The sequence below is a fragment of the Helianthus annuus genome, chromosome 16 (assembly GCF_002127325.2).
Source record: "Helianthus annuus cultivar XRQ/B chromosome 16, HanXRQr2.0-SUNRISE, whole genome shotgun sequence".
NCBI classification, from domain to species: Eukaryota; Viridiplantae; Streptophyta; class Magnoliopsida; order Asterales; family Asteraceae; genus Helianthus; species Helianthus annuus.
Genome location: NC_035448.2, coordinates 118,253,561 through 118,272,399, shown reverse-complemented (window position 1 = coordinate 118,272,399; position 18,839 = coordinate 118,253,561). Strand labels below are relative to the sequence as shown.

Here is an 18,839-nt window from a genome sequence, read left to right as displayed (position 1 = left end):
TAATTTAAAAGTTTTTGGAAAAAACGGTGTTGAAAAGAACTTTTTTCATGTAGATGTCAATGTGGTAAGCAATGTTTTTATGGCCGGACCGGTAGGGCTGTTCATTTTTATCCAAAACCCGAAACCCGACCCGAATTCAAAGCCACCCGAACCCGAATTAGCGAATACCCGAAAAACCCAAACCTGAGAAACCCGAACCCGACCAACCTGAAATTTAAATGGTTCGGTTATGGGGTCACTTTTTCCAGGCCAAAAACCCGAACAACCCGACCCGAAACACGAAACCTGAAAAAAAAAACCTTTATTTTCATTTTACATCTAAACCCAAAAACCGAATATTATAACAGATGGAACACTAAGTTTTGGGTTTTTTAAATATTATAATAGCATATTGTCAATTAATCTTTGAATTTTGATGATATTTATAATGTAACAATATGAATTTTGATGATATTTTGTAAAAAGAAAACATTTATTTTCATTTTACATCTAAACCCGAAAACCGAATAACCCTACCCGAACTAACCCGAACCCGAATAACCCAAACCCGACTAACCCGAACTTTAAATGGGTTGGTTATCGGGTCAATTTTTCTCAGAGAAAAACCCGAACAACCCGACCCGAAAAACCCGAAACCCGAAGAAAAAACCCGATGAACACCCCTACGGACCGGACATCGAACCGGTGTCTTTACCGGTCCATTGGTCGGACCGGTCTAACCGGTCGGACCGGGTTAAAAAACCGGACTATTCTATATATATACACGTAATTAAATTAATATAATATGGAACTAACAAAAGAATATATAGGATGTTTTAGATTTTAATGGTTTAAAATATACAAATGATATATATTAAATGAGAATAAACATACGTAGAGTTTGAAATAACATTTTTTTTTATATAAAATAATTTGATAAATGACCTTACACTCCATTATGACAACTTTTTGCAGCTTTTATTGGTAAGTGTTATAGTTTGACTTTCAACACCTCCCACTAATCCTTTTAACCAAAATACATTATTCATCTTTCTTCTATGTTCAAAGTTACCAATTGCAGCTATTGAAGCCCTCGTCGCCGGACCCTCATCGCCGGACCCCAGAAAAAAACGGTTCAGATATCTTTTACTTTTAGTCTTCACTCTTCACGTTCTTCTTCACCTCTACTTTTGTAAGAACTTTTTTGATAATTGATGCCATATTATCAACCCATATCTAGTTTTCCCGACTCGTCAGAACCAAAAAAGAGATGCCGGCCCAACCTTTTTTACACCGGTTTTCCGGTTCAACTACCGGCCACCGATCCGGCCGGGCGGTTCGTGCACAAACGGTTCAAATGGGGTGACCGGACCGCTGAAACCACCGGTCTCCGGTTAAACCGGCCGGACCGGCCGGTCCGGTCCGGTTTTCAAAACCTTGGTGGTAAGTATACATTTGGGTACTTCTATATATTTTTATATATTTTTTCATCTAATAAATGTTCTATTTAATTTCCAGCCTTCAGTTGCACCTATTGATGTTGTAAATGAAATTTATGAAGAACCACATGGTCCTGTTCATCGGTTTTCCCGTATGGCTGATACCGATTTTGTAAGTTCTAATATCATTTTATAAACTACAATAATTTAACTGTTAATATATTTTTTATTTTTATTTTTATTATTAATTATATTTTTTTAACAATACAGATGCTTCCCGATCGTGTTTCTGAAATGGCCAAACTTGATCTTGGTTTAAAAGAAATAACTGTCAGACTTTTGAATCGGGATCCCACAGTGCAGTTTACCAACGGTACTAGACGTGAATGGAAACGTGAAGGTTTTCGATATGCTTTAAGTCGATGGTCGGAGTTCATGAAAATTGATGGAATTAAGGCCCGTGACACCGTTGACTTTTCTTTTGACGAAAATGAGCAAGTGCTAAGTGTTGAAAAGGTTGTACCTTATGTTATGAGTAGTAAATAGTTTTTTTTGACATGGTTTTTGTTTTTTCCTTTTTGATCAGTTAGATAATTACTTCTTAAATGGTTTTTGGTTTTTAACATTGTTATTGTTTTCAATATCAAGATAGTACATTTTATGATATCTTAAGTTATATTTGAACCACTATAATTGCAATCTATATGATAATATCATATTATTAAAAACCCAATGTGTAAAATGTTTAATATGTATTGTTTATCAATTTTTATTAAAACTCATTTTTTATATGTCAATTACAAACACTTGTGGAAGCTAATGGTATGTTTGATATTAATGGATCCATATTTAAAACCCTTTTAATCTACTGATTTGTTTTGTGGATGCTCATGCTATGTTTTGATATTAATATAAATTTAGTTATTTTAATGTTATCCTGATTTCTGATGACTACAAAGTAATTTGGATATGACTCCGTTGCTATTTGTGGTACAATTTGAATGAGTTTAATGTTTTATCTAATTATAAGTATTCAGTTTTATATAATGTTACTACCTTTTTGTAGTAATTTTGAAATTTACATTTCTAATTTGTGGATTTTAATTCCATGTAGTGTTTTCGGAATCTATACTATCTATTAAGGGAGATTACGGGATGATCTCGATTTGCCTACGTGTCATGTTTTTAGCTATTAAGGAAGAGAGGAAGACACAAAAGATGTGTCAAATACATTTTAGATGATACATGTTCAAGGTAATAAGAAGAAATGCTCTGTTGGAGAAGCAACCAGTGAGAGTGTTTTGCTGGAAACATGGATGTGTCGGTGATGTCGTCGAGGAGCGTCAGTAAATGCTAAGTGATATCATTTCCTTACACTCCTCGACAATGTCACCGACCCCTCTTAAAAATTCCATCAAATCTCTCTCACTGGCTGCTTCTACAACAGAGGATTTCTTTTTGTTACCTGAACCTGTATCATCTCAACTGTGTTGACTGACCCTGTATGTGTTGTTACATCAAGATTCAATTATTATTTGTTTGTTTTTTAAAAATGATCCATTCAGTTTTGATCACCATGGATCATCTCATTTTTATGTAAATTATTTTCTTACTTTTATCTATCTTAACGTATTATTGTTGTTCTTTTTTTGATATTTAAACTAACTTTATTATTATTTTTTTGTTATCGATGTTATAGGTCATTCTTGAATTTAACAATTGGACAACCTTTACTACATCCATTGATGTAATATCCTCCCTTTTTGTCCGGTTGATTTGTTTACTAAAGAAAAAATTAGCAGAATACTGTTGTATAGTATATAACATTTTTTTATCAGAACCCTTTAATCTTCTTAACTTTTTATGTTTTAACCTTAAACTTTATGTGATAGTAGTTGTAGGATTCGGATGTGAAGATATTCTTGAGATTTAATATTTCCGCAATACATTCCATATGCATTTTACAACATAAAATAAATGCCGATAAAAAAGTCTTATGTTCATACGTGAAATCAATAGATATCAATTTCATTGATATTCAGTTGCAAATAATAAGTAAGTTTTTTTCCTCTTTTTATACTTTTAATTACGAATTTTATTGATTATATGAGAATCTTTATGAATGTTTAACTTAATCTATTTATGGATATTTAATCTGATTGACTGTATTTTTAGAAAATGCCATTCTTTCTCATATTTCCATGTTTAATTGCGTTTATAATTGATTTTTTATGTATTATATTTTTGGTTAATTTTCATTGTTTCTTTAATTAACATTTCCTACCTAATTATAAATATTCTTTAAACATTTCAAGTTGACTTCATTCTTCTTTTATCAGAAAAGTGTCTATCAATTTTCATTACCATAGGTAAGAATATCATTGACTGTTTTTTAAGAGATTGGTTGGTTATATATTATAATGTGTTAGTATATATTGTTGTGTTTGTTTTACTAATTTTTCCTTTGTATTTTATGCATAAATGGAACCACCTGCAATAACTCTGTTGAATAATTTGGACCTCAACGTTGATAACTACACCATCAGAATTCGCATTGTTCGTTTGTGGACAAGAGCTGATTTCAATAACGCTAGAAAAGTTTATTGCTATGATAGTAATGGACAGTGAGGTAAGCGTTCATAGACTTATGTTTTAATTTAAAATTAATTTTTAAAGTACCTATTATTTGTTGAGAATAATTCTTTTTTTTTGACAGGGAACAAAAATGCAAGCTTTTGTTTTAGCTAAAAACGCAACTGAATATCAACATCTTTTAGAAGAAAAGCGTTGTTTGACGATTTGAAATCCTTCCTTGGGTGAGAATCGTTAGAAGGTCAAATACGCTCACGGTGGTTTGAAGATTAACTTTAACAAGAACACCGTTGTCGAGGAATGCCACGAGGCTATTGGTTCTGAATGGGGTTTTGATTTTACTTCGTTTGATTCTGTTGTGGAGGATCCCACAGATGACAACAAGTTTTTTAAAAGTCCAATTGGTATCATATACATTATACACTATATCCATGCAACATAACACATATTTATTTTTATGACACCATTTATATTTTCCTCAGATGTAATTGGATTTGTGGTCAAAAGTTTTCCCTTCGAGGTAGACATGGAAACTAATAATGGAAAGAACCAGAAGAAAGTCACGTTTATGCTTGAAGACTTGAAGTATTTATTTAATTTTTTCCACTTTTATTCCTGATACTATTATCTTTGTTATGTTATATTTTATACACTAATAATTTTATTTTTAACTACCTTTAATGTTCAGCAATAAGCAGATTTTTGTGACACTTTGGGACGGTTATGCTGATCAAATAATGGAGTATGAGAGCAGCAATCGAGGTGAAAAAAACGTGGTCGTAATCATTCAGTTTGGAAAATACAAATTCTGGGGAGGTATATAACTACTTTAAATCTATTATGTATTTTATTTACTGTATCAATTTTGTAACACCCCCAAAATTCCACCTGCGGAAACCCCGCGAGGCGTGTTACGCATCAGAGTTCGAGCCACCAATCACATTGAACCAATGATAAATATTTAAATAAGTCATGACATTAATTACTAAAATAAGAAGTCAACATGATATCAATTCTCAAAAGTTGTGTAGCGGAAGCATATAATAAATTGTTTAGCAAATGTTTCGTAATAACACTTAAACCAAAGTATCAATATAAGATAATCCGAAAGCCTCGATCCATGACCACTCCAGCACTCCCAGATAGCAAGTCCATGTTCCAAATGTTAACGACCTACAAGCATGCAAACAAGTGTGTCAGACTACGCTGGTGAGTTCAAGGTTTTGTTAACGTGTTGAGTTACCAGATGTATGTTAATGCGATTCAATGTTGCGTTACGATGTTGTTCACGTTAGATACCCTAGGGAGTGTGCCCATATGTATCCGGGGAGTGGGTACCCCTTAACGACCGATTTGATTATTGTACCGTATGCAGCGTCAATGATGGGAATGCCTAACCCCAATGCCCATAACCAGGCATTGGTCAAAGTCAAGGTATCAAACAACCTTGACAAGCTGTAGGAGGTCTTATATCCGCGTTGTATTCACAAGTTATCCCAGTAATTAGTTCACGCCCGTCCTTACGGCCCGGTGTGAGGGTGCCAAACCTAATAGCGCTATCAACTAATTACCCCATTGCCTTACAGGCAATCCGGTAGATGATTGTTTCTATGTTCCAGTTGTTTACCCCAAGTTTCCCTTCCAAATGTTTACCAGTTGTCCCAAACCACCGGGACGCATGCTTGAGAAAATGCAATGAACTCACCTGGGGTTGCTCGGTATGATACACGAAAAGGTTCAGTTAAGCTACAATGTGATCAACCACGTCCTATCATGGTTATTATACAAGTCAGGTTTTAACTCAAACAGTGCACGTATGTATCATATAAGTTAACACGTTACTAACACGTATATATCATGGCAAGCACAAAATCTCATATTAACAGTCAAATCATAACACTTTCAAACTTGTGCGACTCGGAAGGTTGGGCCGTTGAGCTTGTGCGAGCCCAACCATCTTGTGCGATATAAATCTAGGCCCAAACAATACCCGACCCAATTAATTAACACCTAGGTCTTGTGCGAATCGTTTGGGTTGTGCGTCCCAAACCAGCCCGACCCAACATAACACCCGGCCCAACAACATAAGTAAATAGTCCAAGCATATACGGCCCAAAAGTAAATATCTATCTTGTGCGATCCGTTGGATTTGTGCGATCAGACTAGTCCAACATAGAGGAAATCCAAACATAACATACTCGGCCCATACAAAAGCCTTGTACGATCCGGATGGCTTTGTGCGACTGAGTTGGGCCATTCGGTCCAACAGCATAACAACATTGCCACTTGTGCGGTCCAGTACCCTTGTGCGAGTGTGGGTCTCTTGTGCGTTCGGATCAGATTTGTTTGATCTGATTTTGTTTAATTTGAACTTGTGCGATTGTTTACACATTCCGGATGTTATGCGAATCGGTTACAATTATCTAACAGTTTCCAATTTTACACCAGTCAATCAACATAATATCTATTCATTCGGTTAACATAACATCGATCAAACAGGCAATTATCAACCGGTTTCTCATGAACCCTAATCAAAACATTCATGAACAATAGCATACTCATCAACAATCAATCGGATCAACCCTACACTTAACAACTTCATAGCCGATTAGTTTTTAATACATGAATCTAGATCTATGGCATAACATCCGATTAATATGAACCTATTCTAATACACACATACAAACCGATTTTAAGAACACACATCAACCGATTAACAGACATTGAGTTTTAAATTCGTAATATGCATACCCGATTATCATGAATATGCTCGATGTACATGTGTGAGCCGATTACAAACTTACTATCCAAACCAAGATGCAAACAATCCAAGAACACGTAACATCATTCAACACAACATCAATATTAAACACTAACCGATTGACAAAAGGTGATCCGATTCAAGGAACGATCTTCGCGAGAAGGGGGATGCTTGCCATCGGGTTTGAGGGAGAGAGGGAGAGCTAGGGTTTTGTGTGTGTGGGTGTTTAGTAACAAATGAGGAGTAGCACCCTAGGGGTGATTGCTTGTATGCGTGTAAGAGGAGAATGGGCCGAACCTACACATGGGCTTGCCCATATGTCCGAGTACAAGCAATTACGGCCCAAATGGGCTTGTGCGGTCGAGTGGGTGTGTGGGTTGTTGTGCGATCGGATCATGTAACACATGTCATACATTCATTCAATAAGAGCACATATCACATAACATTCATATCGTTCACATACGTTACATCAAAGCATAAAAATAGGTTCGGAAATACGAGTTGTCACAGTATCCCCAACTAAAAAGAAATTTCGTCCCGAAATTTGGTACGCACTCACTGAGAAAGCTAGATAAGTTAAAGCTAGGTAAGTTATATCGTTTGCTGGTTTTCCTGGGGTGTCACATCCTCCCCAACTTGAAAGAAATTTCGTCCCGAAATTCACCAGTGATATCAAGAGTTGGTTCAATCCCGTGCACAATTGAGAACATTGAAGTTTTAACATATCCTTCCGTTCCTATGTGAACTTCAGTCCACGTATTGAAGTTTAACAAGCCCTCACGATTGTCATATGACTCATGCTAGCGAACCTTGACTTCTTAGCCCATGTTTTCGATAGACTCCCTGATATATACAACTGATCCGATGACCTCACATTCCGGTAAGGGTATCACCAGGGTTTCATCGGGCAACCACTGCCTTAAACCTAGGGCATACGTACCATTACGATAGTTATCCCGTTTCATCAATTAGCCTGAGTTTGTGAGCCAAGTCACCGTTTGTTCCAGTAATCCGAATGTCTCACGCGTCGTAAAGTAAGCTTGCCATGCTTTCTATAGCATACCGCACCCCCCCAGGGTGATGCTTTCGATTATGACACGTTTGTCTACAACAAACCCCCAGTGTTCTCTAAGCTAATCAGCTTTCCTAGCGCTCATGCGCTGCCATCAAACAATTTCCGATCTAAGCAATGTTCGAGAGTTTTGAGCTCAAGTCCTGGACCTGCGATTACGTTGTCAACTACATTAGTCCAACAAGGAGATTAGAGTTACTGTCTAGGTTATGCCTCAGCATGGGCTGTATGCATACTATCATGGTGCAGCTGCATTAGAGTTTCTCCCCAAGATAAGTGTCCTTCCCAAACGTTTACTAAAGTCAGTTATGCACATACTTACAACATGCCTCCGTGTGCTCAGATGGTTCGTCACTTTGCTCGATTGTCCTACAGTAATAAGCAATGTTCATGTCAAGACGTGAGTCAAAGGTGTGCGCCATGCCCGCCTTAAATTAGGTATGGTCCAATCGGTAATAGGAGTTGGCATCTCATGCCTAATATCCGTCTCTTCCAGAGAAATTTTCACAAGCTGAGAAGACTCATCAGTTCCCTTGTCTGCAAGGAGGTGTGCTGGTCACATTCAGTGATCAACGATTGTTACTGTTTGTGTTTCCATTTCGAGTTGTAAATAGACTAGTGGCAGCATTCATAGCAGTCTGCTCCCATCTTCCACATAAGTGTTGCCAGTTTCTTATACTTCGCCTTGACTTTTCCCAAAGTCAAAAGTTATACCCATACATTGTTAGACGGGTTTTCATGCCCAATCATCAGTACAAGATTTACATGTCCAAACGTCTTTCTTTAAAATCCAGTTGAATAGAATTTTCGAAGCCGGTGTGTTTTGCTAACCACAACTTCCCTACCGTTGCTGTGAAATGAGATTTATATAATCGTTCTATGAGTTAATGAATATCGTTCGTTTCACCAAGGTTGCTCTTCCATGCCCCGCATGGACCCAACTTAAAAATTCTCTCCCGTTAGTTCCCTAGTTTGTACAGAACGAGTTGGGTCAGGTGGGTTAGAGTCGATGGAGAGCTGCAAAGTCCATGCACGTTCAGGTTCCACAGTTGTAATCCACCCAGAAGTTCCATCCTACGATGCCATTTACTGATTTAGCTCTTTCGAAACCAGAGTATACGGAAGACCCTTGTGATCGGTCTAAGTAACGCATTTGGTACCGTCCAAGTAATGCCTCCGTGTAACTCCAAAGACCACGGTTTCCACCACCAGTTGTGTGTCTTGCAGTTCTTCTTTGTAATTTCAGTACGTAAGTCGTTACTCTCTCGTGTTGCGTCGTCGTGTAACTGGGACTCTGATTCGGACCATCGTGGTATACCACTGAATCACCCGCACCCTCGGGTAAAGATGATGCTCGGTGAGTTGTAGGGTTGGAATTCAAAAGCTGAAAAGACGCCTTGCTGTTTTGCCTTTCACAAACGCAACACCCTGCTGCACTAAAGAGATTTAAGCTGTGCAACCTTCGAATATCCGGTGAGTAAGCTGCGATAGTATCTAGCAAGGTCAAGGAGTTGCTGCGTCCCCGAAGGAACCTTTGGTGTCGGTCAGTTTCTAATAGGATGCATCTTGGCGAGATTTACGTGCATTCCCACTTCGTTGGTTATATGACCCAAAAAGGGTACATCTCGCATTCAGAAGTTACTTTTATCAAGACTTCGCGCGGTGTGGCTCCTCCCTCAGGAGCTCTCAAATAGGATAAAAAGTTGTCCGTGCTGTTCTTTCCTCTTGGAAGGGATTCGAAATATCACTCAATGGCATGGTCGGTTCACATGATCCATGAAGCTGCTGGTGTGATGATCATTCTAACAGTCATGGATTGCAGAGTCGCATGGTCGTTTTGTGTCTGGTAGGCTTCTTTAGGAACTTTCTTCCCTCGGATTTCCATCTGATAATAATGCGCTCGTAATTTAATCCTCGAATGAAAGCTCGTCTCTTGTAACTAGTCGATCGGTTTTCGATACATGGCCGCGGCAAACGGTCCTCAACTGTCGTCTTGATGAGTGCTCGATAATTGGTACGTACACACAAAAAGGCTTATCTTCACGGATATAACTGGGCTTCCCAACGTGAGAATTAGGTCCGACAAACTCCTGTTCAACAGTTCTCGCAATAGATTACACAGTTCTTGCAACCCTCCTGGTGTAAGACGGTACGAGTATGAGTATTCGGAGCTCCCTCTAATCGCGAGATCACTGAGTTTCTGACTGATAGTTGTGGTAGTAGACCTGAAAGCTCCTCCAATTGCACTTTGAGATGAGTCATAACAATCGGTGGGTCCTCGATCCTATCTTACTTAGTCTGATCCTTAGATATAGTTGCTAATACAGTGAGGTCCTCCTTCCATAGGCGCTTTCGAGGCTGTCATTACTGACATGATGCTAATCTTTTCACCACTCTGGTACTTTAGAGCATATAGTGACGCTAAATTTCTTCTCACAGGGTACGTTCGGGCGATATGTCCTAATAACCCACCAACACTAACTATTGCGCCGTAACTGCCAAGGATAGCAGAGGTAACACCGGTGTCGAATGTCTGTCCCCCGCAATATCGAGTTTGCATCCCAACTAACGTATGCGGTTTCCGCTGACCTGCCATCAGCCGGTTTCATAACAGGTTTGGTTTCAAGAAGCATCAGGGTTAAACGGAATCGAGCCGAAGCGATTGGCTATCCATCCAAACTACCATGTTGTTATTGTCCTGTCGTCGCCCACGTCAATCCTAAATACCCTTTCGCGAGCACCACTGCCGGTGTTATTGTTACAATCACACGGATTTCTACCATACTGTCATCGCTCCCTTGGTTGTTGTCGTCTTGAATTATCAACTGCCATTACATGCCGTAGGCACCTTCATTTCCATACTATAAGCTACTATTACAAGTACCTTGATGTCACGATAGTTGTTGCTTCTAATGTTGTTGCTCGAAACAGGACTCTACGATCCTTCACCAACAATGTCCATCTCTTCATATTTCGTGCTAAGTTCCAGAGTGCTACTCGTTGGGTTGGAAGTTACACAGTCCACATCCTGGTCGATTGTCATCGTTTACGTTTCGATTGATTCATAAAAGTCGGCTCCCATAAGTTGCTGACTAGAATTAAGGATTCGTTTGGAGTCAAATCGTTGATGTTCATTGTCAATAATTGGAGTCGTTCAAATGCTGAAGTCGGTAGAGTACTAAATTTACCCTTATGCCCATCGTTCTTACAAGTTGACTGGGTAAAGCACTGTAGGTTTCCAGAGTGTTGCAGGTGTGACCGCCCTTCAGGGTCTGAGATGTGAGTATATTGAGTTCCAACAACAAAGAGGAGTGAGGGGGAAAGAAAAGGGGTATAAACCAATCATGGACGCTGCAACATCCACTCAGGGACGTTCGTACAAGCACCTAGCATTCTACTTAGTTCGCTAGGCGTTCAAAGGGACGTTCAAGTAATACTCGATAGCATTGCGATTTCAAAAGGATTCAAAGAGAGGTGAGAAAGTCACATTCGAGTAGGAGACGATCACTGTTATGACTCCTATTAGTTTGTTACGTTTCACACTGATCAATTAACAGAGCGGAACCCCTCCTTCACTTGTTAAGCCTCACTGGGACTCGCATGCACCCCACACTATTATTATGTGTGCACCCACAACAATATTGTGATTTGCATGCTCATATCAGCTCCTCCTAACTCATGTCGAATGGTTCCCCCAACTCGAATAGCAAACAAAGAGCATCACATAACTTAAGTCACAAATGTTTAGGGAATTACCACCCTATCAGTCATATAACACGTGCAAGGGATACGTAAGTTCATACTATCGTGTTTAACGTGCACCAGCATGCAATATCATATGTAAGTGTCCACTAGTTACGTAGTACAATGAGTATACGAAAGACGAACCTTGCAATCTGGAGCTGAGTGTCATGATCGATTTTCGAAGGTGTTCGGTTATAGTCTGGTTTTACAAAAAAACGTTTTAAAACCTAGTTCACTATAACCAGTGGCTCTGATACCAACTGTAACACCCCCAAAATTCCACCTGCGGAAACCCCGCGAGGCGTGTTACGCATCAGAGTTCGAGCCACCAATCACATTGAACCAATGATAAATATTTAAATAAGTCATGACATTAATTACTAAAATAAGAAGTCAACATGATATCAATTCTCAAAAGTTGTGTAGCGGAAGCATATAATAAATTGTTTAGCAAATGTTTCGTAATAACACTTAAACCAAAGTATCAATATAAGATAATCCGAAAGCCTCGATCCATGACCACTCCAGCACTCCCAGATAACAAGTCCATGTTCCAAATGTTAACGACCTACAAGCATGCAAACAAGTGTGTCAGACTACGCTGGTGAGTTCAAGGTTTTGTTAACGTGTTGAGTTACCAGATGTATGTTAATGCGATTCAATGTTGCGTTACGATGTTGTTCACGTTAGATACCCTAGGGAGTGTGCCCATATGTATCCGGGGAGTGGGTACCCCTTAACGACCGATTTGATTATTGTACCGTATGCAGCGTCAATGATGGGAATGCCTAACCCCAATGCCCATAACCAGTCATTGGTCAAAGTCAAGGTATCAAACAACCTTGACAAGCTGTAGGAGGTCTTATATCCGCGTTGTATTCACAAGTTGTCCCAGTAATTAGTTCACGCCCGTCCTTACGGCCCGGTGTGAGAGTGCCAAACCTAATAGCGCTATCAACTAATTACCCCATTACCTTACAGGCAATCCGGTAGATGATTGTTTCTATGTTCCAGTTGTTTACCCCAAGTTTCCCTTCCAAATGTTTACCAGTTGTCCCAAACCACCGGGACGCATGCTTGAGAAAATGCAATGAACTCACCTGGGGTTGCTCGGTATGATACACGAAAAGGTTCAGTTAAGCTACAATGTGATCAACCACGTCCTATCATGGTTATTATACAAGTCAGGTTTTAACTCAAACAGTGCACGTATGTATCATATAAGTTAACACGTTACTAACACGTATATATCATGGCAAGCACAGAATCTCATATTAACAGTCAAATCATAACACTTTCAAACTTGTGCGACTCGGAAGGTTGGGCCGTTGAGCTTGTGCGAGCCAACCATCTTGTGCGATATAAATCTAGGCCCAAACAATACCCGGCCCAATTAATTAACACCTAGGTCTTGTGCGAATCCTTTGGGTTGTGCGTCCCAAACCAGCCCAGCCCAACCCAACATAACACCCGGCCCAACAACATAAGTAAATAGTCCAAGCATATACGGCCCAAAAGTAAATATCTATCTTGTGCGATCTGTTGGATTTGTGCGATCAGACTAGTCCAACATAGAGGAAATCCAAACATAACATACTCGGCCCATGCAAAAGCCTTGTACGATCCGGATGGCTTTGTGCGACTGAGTTGGGCCATTCGGTCCAACAGCATAACAACATTGCCACTTGTGCGGTCCAGTACCCTTGTGCGAGTGTGGGTCTCTTGTGCGTTCGGATCAGATTTGTGTGATCTGATTTTGTATAATTTGAACTTGTGCGATTGTTTACACATTCCGGATGTTATGCGAATCGGTTACAATTATCTAACAGTTTCCAATTTTACATCAGTCAATCAACATAATATCTATTCATTCGGTTAACATAACATCGATCAAACAGGCAATTATCAACCGGTTTCTCATGAACCCTAATCAAAACATTCATGAACAATAGCATACTCATCAACAATCAATCGGATCAACCCTACACTTAACAACTTCATAGCCGATTAGTTTTTAATACATGAATCTAGATCTATGGCATAACATCCGATTAATATGAACCTATTCTAATACACACATACAAACCGATTTTAAGAACACACATCAACCGATTAACAGACATTGAGTTTTAAATTCGTAATATGCATACCCGATTATCATGAATATGCTCGATGTACATGTGTGAGCCGATTACAAACTTACTATCCAAACCAAGATGCAAACAATCCAAGAACACGTAACATCATTCAACACAACATCAATATTAAACACTAACCGATTAACAAAAGGTGATCCGATTCAAGGAACGATCTTCGCGAGAAGGGGGATGCTTGCTGTCGGGTTTGAGGGAGAGAGGGAGAGCTAGGGTTTTGTGTGTGTGGGTGTTTAGTAACAAATGAGGAGTAACACCCTAGGGGTGATTGCTTGTATGCGTGTAAGAGGAGAATGGGCCGAACCTACACATGGGCTTGCCCATATGTCCGAGTACAAGCAATTACGGCCCAAATGGGCTTGTGCGGTCGAGTGGGTGTGTGGGTTGTTGTGCGATCGGATCATGTAACACATGTCATACATTCATTCAATAAGAGCACATATCACATAACATTCATATCGTTCACATACGTTATATCAAAGCACAAAAATAGGTTCGGAAATACGAGTTGTCACAAATTTTAATATTTGTTTAAAATAATCATAAATATTTTTTATTATTATGTACTGGACATTTGTCTGTTTCTAATTTGTATACCGTCACTCGAGTCCTAATCAATAGTGATATTGATGAAGTTTCTGAGTTTAAAAAAAGGTGCACTATCATAATTTTTTTTTTTATAATTATGTATACAGCTTTGTGAGTGTAATGACTTATATTTCATGTTTGATTAGGTTTATCGAGAAACTTTCTCCCGAAATTTCTTCCAGTTATTCTGGCTTAAGTTCTTCTGTTGTGAAGTCTGCAACTGATGAGTTCCTTTCTGACTTGACTTTTTATCCCATTGGGTCATTAAACGCAATAGATACGGTAACACGGATTGAAATTGTTTTAATATGTTTTCCTTTATCTTTCTTTTTATACATTATCTATTCCTTATTCATAGACGAAGTTTGTTGTCATTCTTGGGACTATAAAGAGTTTTGCATCGAACAATGAGTGGTTTTACAACGCGTGCACAACCTGCAACAAAAAGGTTTCAACTATTACTGTTGTTAAAGATAAGCAGGATGGTACTGATGGTTTTGAAGAGGTTACTGTCTTGGAATGCAAGACTGATGTTTGTAATACAAGGACCGTTTCATCAATTCCAAGGTAAATATTATCCATATTAAGCTTTGTTTTTCAAAAAAACTAAATCTTATTAATATATTATTCAGAATTAGGCTTTCTATACGTGTCCAAGATTGTACTGGCATTGTGACTCTGACATTGTTTGAGCATGAGGTGACAAAGCTTTTGAAGGTTAATGCGAATCAGTTGTTAGACAACAACATTGAAGTATGTAATAAATAATTGCTTTTATCATATGTTTGGTTATTATACAACATTGAAGTATATTATGTTTTTCATCGGTTAGCAAACGACGGAAACTTTCCAAATGAGCTAAATTCTTTACTTAATATGAAGTTTGCGTTCAAGATTGCTGTTTCTTCATTTAACATTAGCAAGAAGTCTGATGGCTACTCAGTCTCCAAGATGACTGATAACCCGGTGATTTTGTCTGAGCTTGATAAACATTTTGACACTATTCAGGTATATTTATTCCATATCACCTTTATACTATTATTACAATTTTCCAACAATGTTTAACTTATAATTATTATAATTTTTTTTTTACCTTTTTAAAATAAAATCAGCCTATTGATGAGGAAGCCGTCAATGTCGAACCATCCGATTCAAATCGTAATGTCGATTGGCCTGTTAAGGTTTACTATCTTTTAGTTTATATATTATTTAATTTTTACTCATTATTTGTTAAATATATATTAATAACTAATCCATCTTTAATTATTTTATTTTTGTAGGATTCTATATCCCAAACGGGAGACGATGTAACCCCTTGCTCAAATGTTTTTAAAGTTGGCTTTACAACATCGTTTGATCAGAAGGATGCTAAGTTGGATACTATGTGCGAAGGTGACTTGAAGCGCAATTTGGATACCGTGTATGACGTGGATGATGTTTCTTCGCAGTCTTCATCAAAAATGCGTAAAGATGGTGGTGTCGATGCGGTGCTTCTAATTCCAAAGAAAGAAAATTAGTCACCTATAATTCAAACATTTGATATCATCGTTTGTTTTTTCTTAAGTATTTGGATATTTTTGTTTGTTTTGTTTTGTTTTTTTTTTGCAATTTGACAATGATTTGACTTGTGTGGTTGTTTTATATGAACATGATTGTTTCATGGTTTAGTTTTTTGTTTTGAATAACAATTGTTTTTTGCTAATTGATTTTGTTAATTCTACTTTTTGTTTCTTATATATATGTCATCATTATTCTTTTTGCTAACTATCATTGTAATAATATATCGTTTGATTATTTATATTGTTACTTAAAATATAAGAGCTAATATCATTTTGTGTACTCTACATCATTTAAAAAACGTATAATTTATTAATTACATATATATTAATCAGGTTATAGAAAGTATTACATACTAATAAGATAACAAAATTTTAAGTTTTTTAAATAATACAAAATCAAAAAAATACAATCCGTTTTTTAAATAAATAATGTTACTAAAAATATAAGACCCAATATATATTTCGATAATCTGGAACATTTAAAAATCGATATTTTTATATTATCTAAAATATTAATATTATTTGATAATATATGTAAATAAAACATAAAATTCAATTTTTGGTTCATTTTTAAATTCAATTTAATTATAAATGTAATGTAATGTATTTAAGGAATGTAGTTAATACATTATCAATCTATATCTTATAATAAAACAAAACAAACTTATGCCACTTGGCATATTCTTACTCCTATTATTGCCACCTGTCACTTTAAAACCATCCCCTCAAAGAGATTGAGCGCCAATTCCCTTAAGCCGTTTCCCTTTTATTTTCTCAAGTTCTATCACTACATCTCTCCAATCCCCATTCTTTCATGAAATTGGAGTTTCCTAACTTACTGAACCCTTGCCTTCCATCTCTAATCTCAACAAGGTAAGATTTAGGGTTTCAAATCTGTATACTGATCTTTTATTTCTTGAAATCGTCTTCTTCTCCACCGCCATCTTTTGCGAAGAATTATAGAGATGAAGTTTTAAGAGGATGCGAAAGATCATCAGGTATACATACACAATTCACCCCCTCTGATTCGTTAATATTATCATCTCAACTCAATAGATCATCTGTAATGACGATCTAAACCTAATTCTGTGTCGTTTTGTTGTTTTTGCTTTTTTTAATCAGATTCAATAAGATTATTATGTTTTTGTGAGATTACGTCGTTTTGTTGTTTTTGGTTTTTTAATCAGATTCAATAAGATTATTAGGTTTTTGTGAGATTACGATTGAGGATTTGTGTTTGGATTGGCATCGGGATTGATTCATGGAGAAATCGATGAGAGATAGAGGAAAATGATGCCGTAATTAGCGGTTGATTGTCGAACGACGTCGTATGGAGTAGTTTCTTCGAGTGGATTTTGGTATGTTGCCTCATCAGGGTATTTTTTTAATTATTTTTATTGTGTATTTATCATAGTTATTGGATTTAACCTTTTTTATAAGTTTTTTTATGTTGAAGGCTATACTTCCGACAAGTTGATCCTGAGCAAGTTGTTAGGCGTTGTTCATCTCGAACGATATCTCTACAGAGCTGGTGCAAGTTGCAAGATCAGGTAATTGGAAATTTGTTTGAAAAAAAACCCTTATATTTTACAAAAAATGGTATCAAGTTGCATATCTATTTTTATTCATCTCAGTTCGATACTCACGCCCTACAGACAATCCCCTTAATTTTTGAAAAAAAACCCCTTAATTTTTTCTCAAAATATGGTCTTAGGATTCGAGTTTTGTGGGTTGTAAAAGACAATCCTATGACTTTCTACACCATGTATTATCGACTGTTTATTGCTTCTTCTTAAGGGAATGTAAGCAGGCATCTGTGGCATGAAAAGAAAAAGACGCGGATGAAATGAAAAGGATGTGATTCAGATAGATGTGAGGCTACTTTGCTCTGCTGTGACCGTCTATGAGAGGTATAAAAATGATCCACGTGCTTAAATAGAAAAAAAAGATAACATTTTGGACGCATATCAAGTGTTTGTGAAATTGCCTGAATGAAATGTGAATCTGATGTTCAAATCTGTTTGTATGATTCTAATACATTTAGTATTGTTTTTCTAGATGCATTCTGATTTGTAACAATATCCCATAAAAGGGTATTTACCGAATTACAGGAAGATCTTGAAGTCATGGTTCTTGGTTTGAGGTCTAAGTACCGAAAAGACGGTTCTGTTCAACTAAATTATTTTGTAAATGTACAAGAGATTAAAGAACTGACTGAGGTAAAACCTGAAAGTGAAACTTAGCTATACCACAATATCATTAGCTCTTTCAAATGTACATGTTCTTTTACTATGTTTCCTAAATAGATTTCAGTGATTTTACTTGCATTTTAGAAACCTTATTCTGCGTTCTGTAAACTGTATTCAGGTCCATAGTGCATGGCTGCCACCTTGGCTTGCAGCCCGTTTGGCTGGTTTTCAGGTAGTTTATTTTATTTTATTTTTTTCTCAAATTTGCCATTTGTAGCTAAACAATCAGGTCTGATTACATTAGTATCAGGTCTGATTACATTAGTATCATATTGTTCGATCAGTTAATTTTTTAATTTTTTACGCAATTTGATTTTCTAATTCTTAATATACGCAAAAATGGATCCTAGCTGTCAGGGAACAATGGGTGTTGGTGGTAACTAACGTCGAACCGCAACTACAATCATTAACCAAGAAGACCAAAGAGGTTTATATTCAGTTTAAGAATGCTATAACTCCACCTGTGATCAAAATTAAGGAAATTGTAGACCCTCACTGTTGGTGCAGTCATCTGTCGTCTTCGTCTTAATATCGAGTCTCGGGTTCGTTGCGGTTTTGGATCAAACATGATGTCATCATCTTTGATGATGACATCACAATGATGACATCATCATTGCATAGCCTCATATGAGACAAAATATATATGGTCCAATAAGATGACATCTCAAGTTTACATCAAAGTCAATATACTCACGTGAATTCA

At 37.2% G+C, this 18,839-nt stretch overlaps 3 long non-coding RNA genes across 3 annotated transcripts; all 3 read left to right on the top strand.

Moving 5' to 3' along the window:
* The first annotated feature begins 1,010 nt into the window (after nucleotides 1-1,010).
* On the top strand, nucleotides 1,011-2,077 carry LOC110916528. Its single transcript, XR_002579821.2, has 3 exons — nucleotides 1,011-1,422; nucleotides 1,498-1,590; nucleotides 1,689-2,077. It is a non-coding gene; the product is annotated as an uncharacterized LOC110916528 (long non-coding RNA).
* A 1,768-nt stretch (nucleotides 2,078-3,845) lies between these two features.
* Nucleotides 3,846-4,883, top strand: LOC110918118. The gene is made up of 3 exons (XR_004883694.1): nucleotides 3,846-4,047; nucleotides 4,135-4,595; nucleotides 4,699-4,883. It is a non-coding gene; the product is annotated as an uncharacterized LOC110918118 (long non-coding RNA).
* An 11,748-nt stretch (nucleotides 4,884-16,631) lies between these two features.
* Nucleotides 16,632-18,627, top strand: LOC118488096. The gene is made up of 4 exons (XR_004883693.1): nucleotides 16,632-17,437; nucleotides 17,685-17,797; nucleotides 18,255-18,308; nucleotides 18,487-18,627. It is a non-coding gene; the product is annotated as an uncharacterized LOC118488096 (long non-coding RNA).
* Nucleotides 18,628-18,839: the final 212 nt, after the last annotated feature.